The sequence below is a fragment of the Chiloscyllium plagiosum genome, chromosome 9 (assembly GCF_004010195.1).
Source record: "Chiloscyllium plagiosum isolate BGI_BamShark_2017 chromosome 9, ASM401019v2, whole genome shotgun sequence".
Taxonomy (NCBI): Eukaryota; Metazoa; Chordata; class Chondrichthyes; order Orectolobiformes; family Hemiscylliidae; genus Chiloscyllium; species Chiloscyllium plagiosum.
In genome coordinates, this window is record NC_057718.1 from 28540209 (window position 1) to 28547103 (window position 6895).

Here is a 6895-nt window from a genome sequence, read left to right on the forward strand (position 1 = left end):
GAATGTGCTGTCTAATTGGCCTTGGTGAATTTCTTCAGTGCATCTTGTAGATGGTGCACACTCATATGACTGTCCATTCATGGTGGAGGGAATTAATGTTTGTGGATGTGGCGCCAATCAAGTATGTCCTGGATAGTGTCAAGCTTCTTGAGTGACATTATGCCAACTAATACTGTCTAACAATAGCTCACATCCATTATCACTGGATCAATATTCCGGAGTAATCCACCTGACATCATTGAGGGATTACTATCTTTATCTTTGTAGACAGTCCCTCGGTATTAAGGAATTTCAAGGCGACTGACCTTTAGTTGAACAATTACAGAATAAAAGGACACAATCATTTTTACTGCATTAATGTCATATTAGTAATGTCAAGTTTCCTTCTCCTGAAGTGCTTACCTCTCAGTAAAGTGCTCTGAAACATTGCCTGCTCCAACTTTATAAAAGTTATCTAGCAATGAAATGAAAAATAATAGCCTTAAAGTTGTGACTCAGCGACGTATCTTGATTGAGTGAGTTTGGCAAGATAATGCAATCTATGGTCAGCCTTATCAGTATTTCTATATAAACAGATATTTTCTGTTTTTGTGGACTCCCTCAATTACACACGCGTAAGAACATTTGAACATAGGAAGGTGTAGTAACTTGCCTGTAAATTACCAGGGTGGATAAATATTTTTGGGGCTTATTGTTTTCTGCTTTTCTGCTAGACAGTGCTGAGCTTGTCTCCAGTTGCCTACAGAGGATGAAACCACCTACAGTGAGCAGCATTGTTAAGGGTGCTTGGCAACTTCATCTTGCCTCCCAACAACATCCCACCTCCCCCCACCCCTCCCCCTCCCCCTCCACCCCCACCACCACCACCACCACCACCACAGTATGTTCTTATCATTTAAGGTCCCATTGGATGATGCTATACTCTCAGTCCCACAGACTTTTTGCCTCATCACCAACACTTTTTACACTTAGAGATGTACAGCATGGACACTGACCCTTTAGTCCAACTCGCCCGTGCCGACCAGAACATCCTGAACTAACTGAAAGCCATTTTGTTAGAGCCCTCATGATTTTGTTCACAAAGGTGACCTGGATATTAATCTCTCCAGGACAACTCTCAAAGGTTGACACCCCCAACTATGAGAGGTTCTGAAGATCAGGTACAGAATTTCCAGTTGATACTTGTTTATCTGCTGCACTAAAGGAAGTTAATGAGGTGAAGCAAAACTATTCCAATAACATGTTTTCAGCATTTAGTGTTCCTGGGTACAGTTGCAAGTTTATAGTTTTAAAGCATATTAGGGCGTTTGATACCTTAGGGCTGAGAAGGAAAAACTATACATAACCAGTCATTACTGGCAGGCCTGCTCCTGCCCCACTGAATTCATCGCCACATACCTCGATACTGTCCTATCCCCCGTGGTCCAGGGACCCCACATACGTTCGTGCCCCCCACTTCCTCCAAGACTTTCGCTTCCTTAGCCCCCAATGCCTCATCTTCAACATGGACATCCAGTTCCTATACACCTCCATCCGCCATGACCAGGGTCTCCAAGCCCTCTGTTTCTTTCTCTTCTGACATCCCCAGCAGTACCCAATGACACTTTCAGTCGTTTGGCTGAACTGGTTCTCACCCTCAATAATTTATCCTTTGAATCTTCCCACTTCCTCCAGATGAAAGGGGTAACCATGGGCATCGACATGGGCCCCAGCTATGCCTGTCTCTTTGTCGGTTACGTGATTACACTGGCACCGCCACCCCCCCACACCCCCCACCTTTTCCTCTGCTACACTGATGACTGCATCGGTGCCACCTTGTACTCCTCCCACAATGAGGTTGAACAGTTCATCAACTTCATCAACACATTCCACCCCAACCTTAAATTCACTTGGACCATCTCAGACACCTCCCTTCCCTTCCTGGACCTCTCCATCCCCACCAACTGTGACCGACTCAACACTGACATCTTCTACAAACCCACCAACTCCCACAGCTACCTGGACTACACCTCCTCCCACCCTGCCTCCTGTAAAAATGCCATCCCTTATTCCCAATTCCTCCACTTCCTCCACATCTGCTCCCAGGAGGACCAGTTTCACCACAGAACACACCAGATGGCCTCCTTCTTTAAAGACCACAATTTCCCCTCCCATGTGGTTGATGATGCCCTCCAGTGCATCTGATCCACTTCCCGCACCTCTGCCCTTGAACCCCATCCCTCCAACCGCAACAAGGACAGAACCCCCCCGGTCCTCACCTTCCACTCCACCAACCTCAGTATACATTGTATCATCCTCCGCCATTTCCGCCACCTACAAATAGACCCCACCACCAGAGATATATTTCCCTCTCCACCTCTATCTTTCCGTAGAGACTGTTCCCTCAGCGAGGCCATCGTCAGGTTGAGGCTCCCCCCCACAAACCAAGCTCCCCTCCTGGCACCTTCCCGTGCCACTCCAGGAATTGCAAAATCTGTGCCCACACCTCCCCCCTAACCTCCGTCCAAGGCCCCAAAGGATCCTTCCACATCCATCAAAGTTTCACCTGCACTTCCACACATGTCATTTACTGTATCCATTGCTCCAGATGTGGTCTTCTCTACGTTGGGGAAACAGGACGCCTACTTGCAGAGCGCTTCAGACAACATCTCCGGGCCACCCGCACGAACCAACCCCACCGCCTCGAGGCCGAACACTTCAACTCCACCTCCCACTCCGCCAAGGACATGCAGGTCCTGGGCTCCTCCATTGCCACTCCCTACCCACCCGCTGTCTGGAGGAAGAACACCTCATCTTCCGCCTCAGGACCCTCCAATCCCATGGTATCAATGTGGATTTCACTAGTTTCCTCATTTCCCCTCCCCCCACCTAATCCCAGATCCGAACTTCCAACTCGGCACTGCCCTCATGACTTGTCCTACCTGTCCATCTTCCTTTTCACCTATTCCCCCCCACCATCCCCTCTGACCTATCACCATTACCCCCACCTCCATCTACCTAGTGCACTCTCAGCTATCTTCTCCCCAGCTCCACCCTCCTCCCACTTATCTCTTCACCCCCTCGGCTCACAGCCTCATTCCTGATGAAGGGCTTTTGCCTGAAATGTCGATTCTCCTGCTCCTTGGATGCTGCCTGACCTGTTGTGCTTTGCCCGCCCCACACTCTTTGCTCCAATCTCTAGCATCTGCAGTCCTCAGTTTCACCGAGTTATTACTGATCCCTAATGAGAAATGTTAGTACATCATAACAATTAATAACCTCTCCTACGTTATCAGCTTAGTACAGGTTCAGTCATGAACAGACCAAGGAGGTGGGGAACTCCTGGTGCTCTGGCAACGAAACCCTAATGGTTCTGGAGCTACAGTTAGTTAGCAAGTTAAAGTGGTGAGATTGTGAGAGCAACCTATAAGCTGCATGTGAAACCATACTATAACGGCTTCTGGAGCTATAGGAAGAATATTAGAATTAAAAGACGCAGAAAACAGAAAGTCGTTACAATTAAAGTTAGCAAGTTAAAGTGGCGAGATTGTGAGAGCAACCTATAAACTGCATGTGAAACTGGACATACCTGTTTTTCAATCACAACAGCACAAACATTGAACATACCATGGTTGGTAGGGTGTGGTCCATAGCAACTGTTTCAGTGAGCCAGCTTCTCGTTGGGGGAAGGGCGATGAAAGGGACAATGATTATATGGAAAGAGCTTTTTTTTGTGAATACAGTATATTTTAGAAATTAAAAAAAGAAGACAGTCATTTCTTGATACACATTCAATTTTTATTACCTTTCCAAGACCACAGTAGCATTTACGCAACATGTAGTTTAAATTTTTCACACTTAGGTAAATAGATTGCTTTAATACATAAGCAGTAGGAATGCAGGCTTCATATTCATTGTTTCTTTTTGTTTACAAAAATAATTTTACTGAAACACTTTTTGTCAGCTCCATAGTGACTAAAGAAGAAGATTTACCATGAGGCAGATCTTCCGGTTGCCATATATAAAGCTAATGTTGCAGGTCAGCCTTCTGTTATGGAAACCACCTAATTTCCATATAATTCAAATACAGTTCCCATATGGCAACTGATCGGTCCTTTACACCTAGGGTTACAGTCCATTCCAACTTAACTATACAGACCAAATTTGAGCTCGGAACATGATCTGTTTAAGCTGATCTTTGAGAGGCTATTACAGCAGTGCTTAATGGTTGTAAAATACTTCAGCATGGTAGATTGTGAAACTGCTAAAAGAATGAACATAGATAATAAGAGCAGGAGTAGACCATTCGGCCCATTGAGCCTGTTCTGCCATTTAATAAAATCATGGCTCTTCTGATTATTCCCATCTGCACCTTCCCTATAACCTATTCTCCTCCTTGCTTATCAAGAATCTGTATAACACTACCTTAAAAATACTCCACTGCAAAGAGAGTTACAAAGATTCTTTGAGAAAAAAAATGCTTCTCAACTCAGTCTTAAACAGACATCCCTTTTTAGATTCTCCCGAAAGAGGAGACACCCATTCCACATGTGTCATCAAAACCCTCCAAAAATTATAAGTTGCCTCATAGTCTCCCATATTCTAATGGATGCAAGTGGTTACGCACTATTTCGTGCTAAGACGACCTGCAAGAGAACACAAGTCTTTTGATTAGTAGAGACGCGAACATGAATTTTATTATCTGAGTACATCTTCTATGTTTCTATGTTTAAGAGACAGGAAGATGCAGGAACAAAGGCAGCTGTGTAGCAGCTCTTGAGGGAAATCATAAGGCACATTTTGCTGGTGCGGGGTTGGGGCAAGACTGAAGAGATTTGAGTAGCAGGAGGTGGAGCAATGGAAGGTGGGTGCTGGTATGTCCGGTGGAGCACTGTGCATGGTTCATCCATGAATCACATACCCCCCCATCCTGCCCAGCCAACATCAAGGCTCCTCAAAACATCCTTCCCTGATACAAGCCTCCCTTCCTGCTACTAAGGCCTGCCTGGACCTTCCTCTCTCTTCTCTTCCACTTCCTTCCACTCCAGTCTCCTCACACCAGCTGGAAATGTCCCTGCTCTTCATGCTGGTCCCAAACTGCCTCCTCACTCACACCTGAGAGGCTGTGCCAAACCAAGTTTCACTGCATCACCCACTGACACTGGTCCAGACCTTCGTCACCAAGACAAGCTGAGATTCCTATCTCTCCAGGACAGCCCAATCCCCAACCATGCCCCTGTCAGGCCAGGAGGAGAGTGGTGCCAGCCCCCACAGCATTGTTGATCCATTATGGCTGAACTGCTCATGTGCAGCGTCGTAGCTCAGGACTGGGGCCTTGTTGAGTGCACAACATGGGCAGACAGTATATGACAAGGTACAAACAATTCCAGACAAACGCTGTCCCAGGAAGCTGACATGTGGGACAGGAGGGCAAATATGTGGACAGTCCCTAAAAATCCAGAACAGTGGGTCAGCCTGGGCAGGGAGGTCTGGCAAATACAAAGTCTGTGTAGGGGGAAGGGGTGTTTTGGTGTCAGTTTCCGAGTTCTGATCTCAATGAAGAGCAGCATGGGGGAGAGTGTGGGACCTTTCTGCCTGCCAAAGCTGTACGATTGGTTCTCAGGTAACTGTACCATTTGGAGCTGGCAACAAATTACAGAGATATATAGAGAGGGAGAGAAAAAAGTATACAGTTCTTCAGTGGCTCAGGAATGGTTCGTCTATTTTCTGCAATTACTGCCAGCCTGAAAAAAGAAGTTTATCTTTGCTGCAACAGTTGTAAGCAGTGATTTTCAAGTTAGCGAAGTCTAGTAAGTGATTTGGCCACTTTGTGTATCTTACCAGCCAGGGTGGCATGGTGGCTCAGTGGTTAGCACTGCTGCCTCACAGTGCCAGGGACGTGAGTTCAATTCCAGCCTCAGGTGTATATCTGCATGGGGTTTGCACATTCTCACTGTGTGTGTGTGGGTTTCATTTGAGTGCTCTGGTTTCCTCCCACAGTCCAAGGTTGTGCAGGTTAGGTGGATTGGCCATGCTAAATTGCCCTGTAGTATCCTGGGATGTGTTGGCTAGTTGGATTGGACATAGGAAATGTAGGATCACAGGGATAGAGAAGGGTGTGGGTCTGGGTGGGATGCTCTTCAGAGTGTCAGTATGGACCCACACTGTAGGGATTCTATGGTTCAATGGAAGCAACTGGAGAAAGATGACTTAAGGAATGTGCTAGCTAGCAGAGGGGTTATTTCATACAACCACTACAGTGTGGAAGCAGGCCATTTGGCCCAACAAGTCCACACTGACCGTCTGAAGAGTAACCCAATCAGACCCATTCCCCTACTCTATTACTCTCTATTTACCCCTGACTAATGCACCTAACCTACAAACTTCACACAGACAACACCCGAGGCAGGAATTGAACCTGGGTCCCTGGCGCTGTGAGGCAGCGGTGCTAACCACTGAGCCACGGTGCCACTCACATGTTCCTCATTTCAACAAAAGAAGTTGGGAGCAAAGTTGGGAGCTGTCTTTCCTGTTTTCCCCCTCTGTCCATAACTTATTTTACCCTTTGGGTATAGCAAAAATTGATTTCCAGTGCATTACCCCAGTGAGGAGAAAGTGAGGTCTGCAGATGCTGGAGATCAAAGTTGAAACTTTATTGCTGGAACAGCACAGCAGGTCAGGCAGCATCCAGGGAACAGGAGATTCGACGTTTCGGGCACAGGCCCTTCTTCAGGAATGAGCAGAGAGTGTTCAGCAGGAGAAGATAAAAGGTAGGGAGGAGGGACTTGGAGGAGGGGAGTTGGAAATGTGATAGGTGGAAAGAGGTCAAGGTGAGGGTGATAGGTCGGAGTAGGATGGAGGCGGAGAGGTCAAGAAGAAGACTGCAGGTCAGGAAGGCGGTGCCGGGCCGGAAGGA